The sequence below is a fragment of the Bufo gargarizans genome, chromosome 3, assembly GCF_014858855.1.
Source record: "Bufo gargarizans isolate SCDJY-AF-19 chromosome 3, ASM1485885v1, whole genome shotgun sequence".
NCBI lineage: Eukaryota > Metazoa > Chordata > Amphibia > Anura > Bufonidae > Bufo > Bufo gargarizans.
This window is the reverse complement of record NC_058082.1, coordinates 291,674,668-291,688,975: the sequence shown is the minus strand read 5'-3', so window position 1 is coordinate 291,688,975 and position 14,308 is coordinate 291,674,668.

The window sequence follows — 14,308 nt, the reverse complement described above, 5'->3', positions numbered from 1 at the left end:
TTCCTTCCCTCCCCATGAGGCAGGATATGGGCCAGCCCACGTCTGCTCATAGAGGGGGGAGCTAAACTGGAACTAACTATTCCAGTTCAGAAACACTAAACTGGCTAAGTCCTTGCTGAACACATTGCTGCCACCTGCTGGTGTACATAGAAATTACAGCAATATATATGTAACAAGGATTTGAATGCACATATGTATGAATATGATATAAAATTACATTAGATGACCAAGTAAATACACTTAACAGGTTGTAGCGGGGTAAAAGCGTTTCGTAACACAACTCTGGGGTGTTACAAAAGCATATTACATATTATAGTGGATATTGTGCAGCAGTGGGGAGCGGTTCTGCAGTGATACTGCAACTATACAGAAGGAAAAACGCAATTAGAAAAAATAATTATAACTGGTGTGATATACCAGTCGCCCCCCCAAAAAACTTATAGAAGCGGGGTGTTATATGCCAATAATATACTTTCTATATAGTGCATTTGGGTACTGCAGCATTTGTTTGCTGTTTTGCTGCGTTCCCTCTGCTACACACAGTGACAAACGGTATTGGAAAAAATAATTATAACTGGTGTGATAGACCAGTCGCCCTCACCCCCCAAAAAAAACTATTTTGTGCATGCACGTACGCAAAATTATATTGCCGATATTTTGCATTGAAAACAATAATGAATGGAGATCGCAAATTCGAATAATACATCTGGTATGTCACTGTCCATGTTGTGGGACTATTTGTGCACTTCTAGTAATTATTTCTTTGCTGAAAATATGAGCTGAAGGTTTTTCAGGTTCACCTGCCATTAAAATGAATGGGTCCCGACGGGAACTTGCTGTTCGCGAACCGTCCCGGCAGATGTTCGTCCATCACTAATCCAGTATATAGTATGCTACATCATCTCTTGTAACTTCAGCTTAATTAAGTATTCTTGCATGGCAAGACCACTTAGGCCCCTTTCACACGGGCGTGAGGTGAACGCATTGCACCTGCACTGAATCCGGACACATTCATTTCTATGGGGCTGTGCACATGAGCGGTGATTTTCACGCATCACTTGTGCTCCTTTTTGTGCGTTTTTCATGTAACGCGGGCCCCACAGAAATGAATGGGGTTGCGTGAAAATCGCAAGCATCCGCAAGCAAGTGTGGATGCAGTGCGATTTTCACGCACGGTTGCTAGGAGACGATCGGGGTGGGGACCCGATCATTATTATTTTCCCTTATAACATGGTTATAAGGGAAAATAATAGCATTCAGAATGCATAGTACAATAGGGCTGAAGGGGTTAAAAAAATAAAAATAAATTTAACTCACCTTAATCCACTTGTTCGCGCAGCCGGCGTGTCTTCTGTCTTTTTTTGTGAAGAATAGGACCTTTGATGACGTCACTATGTTCATCACATGGTCCGTCACATGATCCATCACCATAGTGACATGATTTCTAAACTGCCACCACTCCCTCATTTTCAAGCCCACCTACACAAATCTTATATCAAAATGTTCAGCTATCCCTGCTGCCACTAAATATGTCCACGGCTAAGCCATAGTCCTGATGGTTTTCACAATATGACCATTTGTTTGAAACTCACGCCGCCCATTGCTCATTAAAACTCCACTCTAAACTGCGACTGTGCCTTCATTTTAAATATTTCAGTGACATAATATGCATCAAAATGTAGGGTCTGGGTCTTGTGATTCTCATAATATGAAGCTCTTTGCTGTAGGATTAATAATTTTTAAACTATAACCGTGTGAAGATTGCAACCGCCAGTGAAGTGAGCAAGTTGGAGCAGTTTTCCAGTTGTGTGAGCAGCCAGCAGAGTGACAAAAGCTAGAGTATGAGCTGAAAAATCAGGACATGATTTCTAAACTGCCACCACTCCCTCATTTTCAAGCCCACCTACACAAATCGGCTGCTAATGTTTTTATAAATGTAGGTTTTAATGTAACTGTGAAGCACTTTGGGCAACAACATTGCAATTAAATGTGCTATATAGATAAATAAATAAAAGTTGAAATGCATTTCTCACTCTATCAAGCTTGCCATGTGGACTATTTCAATTTGATCAGTCAATTGGTTAGTGTAATGTTTTCTATTTTTACCCACTCCAAACACTCCACACAGCTACTATACCCACTCCATAAAGTTACTCTGCCCAGTCCAACCTTTCCACAGTTACTCCAGCCACTCCAACCACACAGCAGTTACTCCAGCCACTCCACCCAGTTACTCCGCCCACTCCAGTTGTAAGCTACTGGTGGAGGCAAGAACACTTTCACACAATTTCCCCAGAAATTGTAGCTTTTTTAGTTTAATGTATTATACATATAATGCGGTAAAAGGGTTTTCCGAGACTTTACTACTGATGACCTGTTCTCTGAATAGGTCATCAGTATCTGAAACCTGGGGGTCCAACACCGAGAACCCCTGCTGATTAGCTGTTTGAAGAGGAGGCACCACTCCACTTCCTTTTCACCACTACTTCCTTTTCCTTACACTACATGTCTCTCTGCTCACCAAGTATAGCGCTGTCCATTTGATGGCAGCTGTGCTTGGTATCCCTACTCAGCTCCATTCACTTCAATGGACCTGAGCTGTGACTAGGCCATGTGACCAATGCATGTGATGTCACATGGCCTAGACTAAACTGAGAGAGGGCCACGGTGCTACTTCCAGCACTAGTGCCTTCTCAAACAGCTGATCGGCGAGGGGTCCTGGGTGTCAGCCCCACTGATCAGGTACTGATTACCTATACAGAGGACAGTGGAGTTGGATTATTAGCCCACTGTCTCCCACTCCTCCCTATTACAAATGTGTAGTTCTCCTAGGTCTAAACAGGACCTTATTATATGACCTGACTGTCATGAAGACAGACTCCTTCCTATATCAAAGTCTATCAAATGGTAAAGCTGAAGCTCCAGATCTTGTAGAGCTCAATGTAGAAATAAGTTCCTCCTTGTACTCCAGTCCTCATATAAGAACACAACAAATTTTACATGTTTAATTATCTTTATAAACTATTCCTGTGTTCAGGAGTCAGTGATGTAAAGACTGTCTATCTGGGAAGAAGACATCGAGGAAGACGTAACCTATGACGTATCAACCATGATTGCTTCTACACTGTTAGTCGGCTTCACCAACAATGCCGGTGTCAGCGTCTTTTATCTGCTTAATTCATTGTATGGTTAATATATACTGCAGCACTTAACACTATATAACTGAATACATACAGCATCTACTGTATATAGTACAGAGTTATCTGAGAAACTGGCATCTACTCCATATGTTACCATTAATATTAGCCATTGTACTGAGCATTGACTACACTTCTATGTAAATCTTCCAGTCTACTCTGCACTTTACATTGTACAGTATTGTATCCTGCATTGACAAAGATCAAGGCATGAAGGACACGGAGTATTGTGCAAAGTGTATGTAAAATATAATAAAACTCCACCATGTCCCGTTCAATTTATCTGCAGCCATTAGCCATGAAGTAGTATCAGGAGATAAATCTGCTCTGGTCATACTAGTGACACCTACAGTAATGTTCCAAAAAACACATCATTTTCTGCTGGACCGGCCAACAATCTAATATGTATGATGATCTCAGGATATTGTGGGAGAGAAGGATGAGGAGCATTGAATTTCAATGACTGATCGCTTTGTTCTCCCAGGGGACAATGCATTACCTTCTCTCCCCATTGAAAACACATACAGTGCTGCGCATAATTATTCATACCCCTGGCAAATTTTGACTTAAAGTTACTTTTATTCAATCAGCAAGTCATTTTTTTATGGGAAATGACATAGGTGTCTCCCAAAAGATAATAAGACGATGTACAAGAGGCATTATTGTGGAAAAAAACATTTCTCAGCTTTTATTTACATTTGAGCAAAAAATGTCCAGTCCAAAATTATTCATACCCTTCTCAATAATTAATCGAAAAGACTTCATCAGCTATTACAGCAATCAAACGCTTCCTATAATTGCAGACCAGCTTTTTGCATGTCTCCACAGGTATGTTTGCCTATTCATCTTTAGCAATGAGCTCCAAATCTCTCAGGTTGGAGGGTCTTCTTGCCATCACCCTGATCTTTAGCTCCCTCCACAGATTCTCAATTGGATTCAAGTCCGGACTCTGGCTGGGCCACTCCAAAACGTTAATGTTGTTGTCTGCTAACCATTTCTTCACCACTTTTGCTGTGTGTTTTGGGTCATTGTCATGCTGAAATGTCCACTGGTGCCCAAGGCCAAGTTTCTCTGCAGACTGCCTGATGTTGTTGTTGAGAATCCTCATGTATTGCTCTTTTTTCATGGTGCCATTTACTGTGATTAGGTTCCCTGGCCCCAAAGCATTAGATTCTTAACACCATGTTTGACAGTGGGGATGGGTGTTCTTTGGGTTGAAGGCTTCTCCTTTTTTACGCCAAATGAAGGAAACATCATTGTGACCAAACAATTCAAGTTTCATCTAACCATAACACAGAAGACCAGAAGTCTTCTTCTTTGTCCAGATGAGCTTTTGCAAAGGCCAAGCGAGCTTTTGTGTGCCTTATCTGGAGAAGTGGCGTCCTCCTTGGTCTGCATTGTGCAGTGTCCGTTGGATTGTTTGCCTTGAGACATTGCCACCAGCAGAGCCCAGATTCACCAGGATGGCCTTGGTGGTGAGCCTTGGATTCTTTTTCACCTCTCTAAGGCCCCTTTCACACGGGCAAGTATTCCGCGTGGGTGCGATGCGTGAGTTGAACGACTTGCACCCGCACTGAATCCCGACCCATTCATTTCTATGGGGCTGTTCACATGAGCGGTGATTTTCACGCATCACTTATGCGTTGCGTGAAAATCGCAGCATGCTCTATTTTGTGCGTTTTTCACGTAACGCAGCCCCCATAGAAATGAATGGGGTTGCGTGAAAATCGCAAGCACCCGCAAGCAAGTGCGGATATGGTGCGATTTTCACGTACGGTTGCTAGGAGACGATCGGGATGGAGACCCGATCATTATTATTTTCCCTTATAACATGGTTATAAGGAAAAATAATAGCATTCTGAATACAGAATGCATAGTAAAATACCGCTGGAGGGGTTAAAATAACTAAAAAATAATTTAACTCACCTTAATCCACTTGCTCGCATAGTCGGCATCTCCTTCTGTCTTGATCTTAGCTATCTGCAGCAACAGGACCTGTGGTGATGTCACTCTGGTCATCACATGGTCCATCACATGATCCATCACCATGGTAAAAGATCATGTGATGGATCATGTGATGACCAGAGTGACGTCACCACAGGTCCTGTTGCTGCAGACAGCTAAGATCAAGAGAGAAGGAGATGCCGGCTACGCGAGCAAGTGGATTAAGGTGAGTTAAATTATTTTTGTAACCCCTCCAGCGCTATTGTACTATGCATTCTGTATTCAGAATGCTACTATTTTCCCTTATAACCATGTTATAAGGGAAAATAATGCAATCTTCAGAACATCAATCCCAAGCCCGAACTTCTGTGAAGAAGTTCGGGTTTGGGTACCAAACATGCGCGATTTTTCTCATGCGCGTGCAAAACGCATTACAATGTTTTGCACTCGTACGGAAAAATCGCGCGTGTTCCTGCAACACACCCGCACATTTTTCCGCAACGGCCGTGTGAAAGAGGCCTAACTATCCTCCTGGCCAGCACAGGTGTCACTTTTGGCTTCCGACCACGTCCTCCACAGTGCGGAACAGCTTGTATTTTTTGCTCAAATGTAAATAAAAGCTGAGAAATGTTTTTTCCGCCCACAATAATGCCTCTTGTACATGGTCTTATTATCTTTTGGGAGACACCTATGTCATTTCCCGTCAAAAAATGACTTGCTGGTTGAATAAAAGTAACTTTAAGTCAAAATTTGCCAGGGGTATGAATAATTATGGGCAGCACTGTACATGTCAGCTATGCCAAGCATGTATGTGTTTGGAGGAGATGGGAGATATATACGGTAGATGTTGGCCAAACGACAATCAACAGCTATTAAAGGTGTGTAGACACCTTAAGAGAATCATGTCACTTATGAACACTATATTTATATGCCATTATAACACCAGTGTATACTTTTCTTTCTGTAGCTGATTTCAGCAGATTCTTAGAATACTTTTAGCATTTTTTTTAAGTACAACCTGTTCTACTTGCAGCCTCCACCACTTTACATCATGGAGCACATCCTGAGGAGGGATGAGGACCATGTAAGTGATACCAGCAGAAAATTCAGTTATGACCCAGAACATCTGTAAAGGCCTCCATTCCTGATTATTAGATAACAATAATATTAGCAAAATACCTCCACAGACTATACAAGGGCTGTTCAATAAGTTATTTACCTGAGTATGAAAACATTTCCTGAGAAAATTGAACTACTTTTCGGTGTAATCCCCCTTGACTTGAACACACTTATTGTACTCTGCCTCCAGTGACTGGATGTCACCAGAATAGAAGGAGACTTCTTGCTGCTGCAGAAACCCTGTTACTGCCACTGACTGCATTATCACCAGGCAATCGTTGCCCACACAGAACTTTCTTCAGGTTCCGAAAGAGAAAGTAATCACTGAGAGCCAGCTCTGAACTGTAGGGTGGATGGTTAAGCTCCATGAAGCCACATTCCCTGATAGCAGCTTGTGATTTGCGAGACTTGTGATCTGGCGCATTGTCATGAAGCAGCAACACACCTGCCAAAAACTTACCACTGCATTTTCTTTGCCTCACATAATGCCTTCAATGTTGAAGCATAGGTGGATTCAGTAATTGTTGTCTTGTCTGGCATGAATTCTAGTAATAAAACGCCTTTTGTATAAAAAAAAAAAAACTGTTGCCATGATCTATCCAGCTGACTGCTGCACACAAAATGTCTTTGGAGTTGGTGACCCCTTGTGCTTCCTTTGCATGGACTCTTGTTTGATCTCAGGATCATGGTGGTGGACCCATGTTTCATCACCCATAATAAATCAGCAATAGAAGTCTCTTGGATTTTCTCCAAACATGTCTAAATTCTCTTGGTGAAATTACTGGCAACCAGTTTTTTGCTGAGGCCCCAACAATTGTGGCACCCACTGGGAACTGACCTTTGACATCATCAAAACATAATGGGCCAGATTTATCATTACACATTCAATACTGTGATAAATGTGGTTTGATGGTAGCAGTTTATCCTTCAGTAAGCGGCTTTACAAAAGTCGCATGTCTTTACGAAAAAGTTGCATGTTCTATAAAAAAGTAGCATAAGGTAAGCATGGTCCTCACTGGAGTGAAATTGTGCAATTTTTTTGCGACTTTTTAAATTGTGGCAATAGTAAATATGTCTAGAGATTCATTTACATAAGAAAACACGCCCACTTTCAGAAAACTGGCGAGCATAGTGCAGAGCCAATAAAAATCGCACATTTTTGCACAGTTTTAGTGATTGCGCAAAGATTTGCAACTTATTCACTCCATTATTTTGACTTGAGCTTATGATAAATCTGGCCTAATGAATGATACTGGAAACTGTGCCAACTTAAATGCCTAATTCATGAGCTATTACACAGACTTTGACCCGACAACCATCCAATATCATGGCCTCCACTTTACGGCACATTTCCTCTGAAGATGCTTCGACAGGTCACCCTGAGTGGGGGTCATCTTCAATTGATTTACTACCACATTTAAACTGCTTGGCCCAAAACTTTACTTGGTAGTAGGGAGGTGCATCATCACCATATACAGCAATCATCCTTTCATGGATTTCTTTAGGCTTCTTTTCTTCCGTTGTAAGGAATTTAATCACAGAATGAAGCTCCAAATCCCTCACTTTCTTTGTAGACCCGCACTGTACTGTACTTGCCTTCCTGTCACTTCCAGTGCTTTCATCAGACTGAACTGCTACCGTGTGTGTTGTATGACCAGACATGCCTCAACCTGCACAGACAAGCTCAGCTCTCTAACATGGACAGAACATGCCGGGGTAGATAAGTTATTGAATACTATATGAATCCTCATTGTCCAAATATACATATTATTCGCAATCTCTCTGTATGTTATCTTTCCATTTCTTCCAGAATGTACAAGAGGAGGAATTCACCTTGGAGAAGGCAAGAACAGCATTTCCTCTACATTCTAAAGGCTTTCTAACCATGTGGAATAACACAGCATAGCAAAGGATCAAGTGTCCTAAAGCCCAACATTAGTGATGTGTTAGTTCTGCAGAGTAGAACTAGTACTAGTACTGGGTGATCTATGAATAATCTGATGGTAAAGTGTATATACATTGTAGGTTCACACTGTATCACTGGTCATACATATGACACCATAATGGCCGCCATAAAGTTCAGAAAGTGTTGGATCCACATGCGTGCTGGGTCCACTCTGCCTTTTACCATTTTTGGTGGAGGCCATTATGGCACCAAAAATGGTAAAAGGCAGAGAGGACCAAGCACGCATGTGGATCCAACACTTTCTGAACTTTATGGCGGCCATTATGGTGCATAACAGGTAATATTTAGTGTTAAGACCCGTCTTACAGAGATCGCTTTGATGTCCAGCAGACGGGCTCAGATGGTTTTGTACAAAATGCATTTGCCAAGCATCTCACTTTATAAATAGGCGTATCATTAGCACTAATACTTTTAGTATCTTATGGTTTAGGGTCAGCTGTGTTTTACATGCGTTTTTTCGTTGTGACTCGATTTTCTATGTCCCTTATTTTAGGGTTGATGTTTCTGCAGTCTATCAGTACCATGTTCATACTTCTTGATTTTATTTGAACTAATATCTTTCAGGTCTAACAGTGCTATACAGCTATATGGATAGGCATATTCCATTTTGGTCCCCTTGTATATTATCAAGGAGATCTTTCAAGGAGTGTGCAATTCTTCTAGTGTCTCATGATTTCAAATCACGTGCGTTTTTTCGTTATAACTGCGTTTTTTATCATATATGTGCAAAAAGATCTTATTGGTGCTCTGTATAAAATGTTCTTTTAAAAAAAGTGGGATTAGTCTATTTTATCCCATTTATATAATACCTTTGTGACTCAACTGTGAAAAAAAGGGGGTGAAAGGGTGGTTACTCTATATTTTGGGAACTCCTTCCCTGTTTATGTGATACAGTGTCACTATTATAGTGATGTTATTAAACCAATTTGTGAATTCGTACAAAAAATATCAATTGTTATATATAGAGATGTAATCTCTCCAGTGGGATGTGTGTTAGACCGGTGGTTCAGTTGAATCCGAAAATCTCTAGGTCTGAGTTCAGACCTGCTGGGAGAAGACTGCCAAAGTCATATATTCTCCCAGACTCAGCTCGAGACATTCTCATAATGTGATTGCCCCCTCTCCAGTGTACGTCTACATTCTCCAGGGCCATGAAAGAGATACCCCTAAAGTCACTGTTATGGGAGACTTTGAAATGCTTAGATAAAGAGTGGTTTTCAAAACCCTTTTTATATTGTTTAGATGTTCTGTTATCCTTACTTTCAGGGGTCTCTTGGTCCTGCCAATATACTGTCTCCGGCAGGAGCACTGGATAAGGTAGACGACACTGGAGGAGTCACATGTGAGACAACCCTTGATGTCTAGAGCAAAGTCATTCTGAGTAGATTGGACTTTAGTATTTTTTTTCAGGAATGTTGTATTCCTGCATCCCAAACATTTCCCACAGCTATAGAAACCATTCATATTTAGCCATTTTTGAAGTGTGGTGCCATCCTTCTTTTTGTGGTTTCTAATGGAAGGTGCAATTTTTAATCCTAGACTAGGTACCTTGGTGAATGTAATAAGGGGTGAAGTATGCAGCATGGGGCCAATAATCTTGTCCCTCAATAAAAAATGCCAGTGTTGGTAGATGATATGACGTACTTGTTTGGCTTGTGCACTATATGGTAGAATTACTCTAATTCAGTCACCTCATCCCGCAAAAAATGAGCCCCTACATAAGAAAATCTCTCAAAAAATTATAGCTCTCAGAACATGGACACATTAAAACATAATTTTTTTGTTTCAAAAATGCTATTATTGTGTAAAACTTTAATAAATGAGAAAAAGTATACATATTAGGTATCGCCACGTCCGTAACAATCTGCTCTATAAAAATGTCACTTGACTAAACCCCTCAGGTGAACGCTGTAAAAATAAATAAATAGAAACTGTGCTAAAACAACCAATTTTTTGGTCACCTTGCCCCATAAAGTGTTATAATGAATGATCAAAAAATCATATGTACCCAAAAATAGTACTAATAAAACTGGCACCTTATCCCCTAGTTTCCAAAATGGGGTCACTTCTTGGGAGTTTCTACTGTAAGGGTGCATCAGGGGGCTTCAAATGGGACATGGCATCTAAAAACCATGTGAAGTTCCTTTTCTTCTGCGCCCTGCCGTGTGCCCATACAGCAGTTTATGACCACATGTGGGGTGTTTCTGTAAACCGCAGAATCTGGGTAATAAATATTGAGTTTTGTTTGGCTGTTAACCATCGATGTGTTAAAGAAAAAATTTGATTAAAATGGAAAATCTGCCAAAAAAGTGAAATTAAAAAATTTGATCTCCATTTTCCTTTAATTCTTGTGGAACGCCTAAAGGGTTAACAAAGTTTGTAAAATCGGTTTTGAATACCTTGAGGGGTATAGTTTCTACAATGGGGTCATTTATGGGGGTATCCACTATGTAGGCCCCACAAAGTGACTTCAGACCTGAACTCGTCCTTAAAAAGTGGATTTTGGCAATTTTCTTAAAAAATTGAAGAATTGCTTCTAAACTTCTAAGCCTTCTAACGTCCTAAAAAAATAAAATTACATTTCCAAAATGATGCCAACATAAAGTAGACATATGGGGAATGTTAAGTAATAAATATTTTATGAGGTATCACTTTCTGTTTTAAAAGCAGAGAAATTGATATTTTGAAAATTGCGAATTTTTTAAATTTTTGGGTAAATTTGGGATTTTTTCATAAATAAAGGTGAAATATTTTGACTCAAATTTATGACTATCATGAAGTACAATGTGTCACGAGAAAACAATCTCTGAATGACTTGGATAAATAAAGGTGTTCCAAAGTTATTACCACATAAAGTGAGATATGTCAGTTTTGCAAAATTAGGCCTGGTCAGGAAGGGGTCTAATGGCCCAGATGGGAAGTGGTTAATATAACAGAAAAAACATTACCTGTTCTATTGTAGCTGATCTACATGAAGCTGGACAATGTCGTGAGCAGTGATGGTGAGTTTGGCACACTCGCTCTAACTTCCTTTCCTCCCCATGAGGCAGGACATGGGCGAGCCCACTCTGCTCAAAGAGGGGTGAGCTAAACTGGAATGAACTATTCCAGTCTAGATATGCTAAACTGTTACTAAGGCCTTGCTAAACATTGCTGCCATCTGCTGGTGTACATGGAAATTACAGCAAAATACATGTAACAGGCTTAGAAAATGCACATTTGTGAGAAATATTAAATAAAATCTCATTAGCTGACAAGGTACATGTTACCAACAAATAGTAGCAGGGAAAAAGAATTTAGTAACATAACTCTGGGATGTTACAGAACTAAAACGGGGTATTTTTTGTACTAGCACAAGGGGCATATTTCTACTGGCACACATTATAATGGACATTTTTTATGCTGGCACACATTACAAGGCACATTTTTTGTGCTGGCCCACATTCTAAGGGACATTTTTTGTACTAGCACACATTATAAGGGGTGCCTGTATGGTATCTTGCGCCACCTGAGCTGGGCTGCATACAGCTCAGGACACAGCCCGGAAGAGGCCTGCGTCCTGCAGTGCATCCTGACAACAGCGTGTCTGACAGAAGTGTGGAGGTAAGTATTTGAGCTTATCATTTTTCTTTGGCAGCATGTCCTAGACCTTTATGGAGAAAGGCATAATTATAACTGATGGGCACATTGGTTTTACTGGGGGCACTAAAAGAGGGCATTTTCTAATGGAGCACATAAGGGGGCATTTTTTAACTACCAAACATTATATGAGAGGGCACTATGGGGATATTGGTTCTACTGGGGGCACTAAAAGGGAGTATTTTTCGTACTGGCACATGTTATAAGGTAGCATTTTTTTTCCTGCTGGCACACATTATGAGGGAGGACACTAACATAGCTCCCAACCATCCTTGATCCAGCGGGACAGTCCTGGATTTCAGTGGCTGTTTTGCGGTCCCAGTACGGGGGAGGTATGTCCCACTCTCTGTGCCTGCTTCCATAGTCTGTCTGTAATGATGAAGCAAGAGCCATCCGTTTGCTCCCTGCTCCATCATTCCTCCTCCCTGTATGCACTCCACACTGCAGGTCTGGGCAGTGGGCAGGGCCGGTAGCTCCATGTGTTCTGCTGTTAGTGTTGCTGCTGCTGAGGAACGAGGTGAGTATGTGATTTTTTTTTTTTTTTTACTGCCTGTTAAGGGGACACTTTACTGGGCATATTACAGTGAGGGCCACAGCTGGGCATATTACTGTCAGGGGGCACATATCTAGGCATAACTATTGTGAGGGAGCACATAACTGGACATAACTACTGTGAGGGACACATAACTGGGCATAACTACTGTGATGGGGCACATAACTAGGCATTGCTGCTGTAAGGGGGAACATATCTGAGCATCACTACTGTGAGAGGGCACATATCTGGGCATAGCTACTGTGAGGTACACGTATGTGGGCATAACTACTGTGAGGGGGCACATATCTGGGCATAACTACTGTGAGGGGCACATATCTGAGCATCACTACTGTGAGGGGAACATATGTGGGCATCACTACTGTGAGAGGGCACATCTGGTCACAACTACCATGAAGGAGGCACAATACTGGCATAACTACTATGTGGCGGTATAAAGGGTAAATAATTAGTATGTGGGCACATTTAGGGGACTGGGTGGGCTTAGGTGTTTTGGGTGGAGAAGAGGCATGGCCTACTGCAGAAAAAAATTGCACATAGTGTTCCTCTTCCTTCTTTTCAAAAGTTGGGAGGTATGCACTAATGGGACATTGGTTCTACTGGATGCACTAAAATGGGGTATTTTTTGTACTGGCACACATGATAAGAGGCATTTTTTGGTACTGCCAAGTATTATGGCACACATTATCAGGGGGAGGGGGCACTATCGGGACATTGGGGCACTAAAAGGGGGTTATTTTTTGTACTAGTGCACGTTATAAGGGGCATATTTGTACTAGCACACATTGTAAAAGACATTTTCTGTACTGGCACACATTATAAGGGGAGCATTTGTTGTGCAGGCACACATTATAAGGGGGTATTTTTTGTACTGGCACACATTATAAGGGTAATTTTTTTAAACTGGCACATATAAGAGGGTATTTTTGCATTGGCACACCTTATAAGGAGGGATTTTTTGTACTGGCACACATTGTAAGAGGGTATTTTTTTGTACTGGTACACATTAGGGGGCAGTTGTTCTAATGGAAAACATTATAAGGGGAATTATTTCTACTGGGGGGCATTATAGTGGTTTTAATACTACTGGGAAAGTTATAGTGACTCCCTTTAAGCGTGCTTTAGCAGAGAATTAAAAATTACATTTTGAAATTTCACCTCCATTTTCCTTTAATTCTTGTAGAACAACCAAAGGGTTAACAAAGTTTGTAGAATCAGTTTTGAAAAGTTTGAGGGCCTTGTTCACATTTCTGTTTTTCACTGATGTGTGCTATCCACAGTTGTACTTTCTAGGGGCACCATTTAATATTCCATAGGATGTACCGTAGTGGCAAGCTGGAAAAAAATTCTACATCGGGTGAAACTGGCTAGAAATGCATTCCCACAACTGCTTTATGGGTTTAGTTTTTACAGCATTAACTTCATTCTGAGGGTCTATTCAATTACAGTAATTAGAGATCAGCGAAGCGACTTTGGATGCCACATCCGAAGTCGCTTCGCAAAAAAATTACCGTTAATTATAATACTGTACGGAGATTTGTCTCCATACAGTATTAGAATATATGGGCTCCGATGAGCCGAAGTAAGTTATTCACGAAGTCGCGCGCGACTTCTTTGAATAACTTCGGTAATTGATTATTGCAGTGAAAAACCTTGGAACCAAACTCGGTTCCAAGTTTTGAAGTGTTTTTTCACTGCAATAATCAATTTCCCAAAGTTATTCAACGAAGTCTCGTGCGACTTCGTGAATAACTTCCATCGGCTCATCGGAGCCCATACATTTTAATACTGTATAGAGACGAATCTTTGTACAGTATTATAAAAAAAATGTTTTTGTAAAGCTGCTTCGGATGTGCTGATCTCTAACAGTAATACCAAATGTTTATAGTT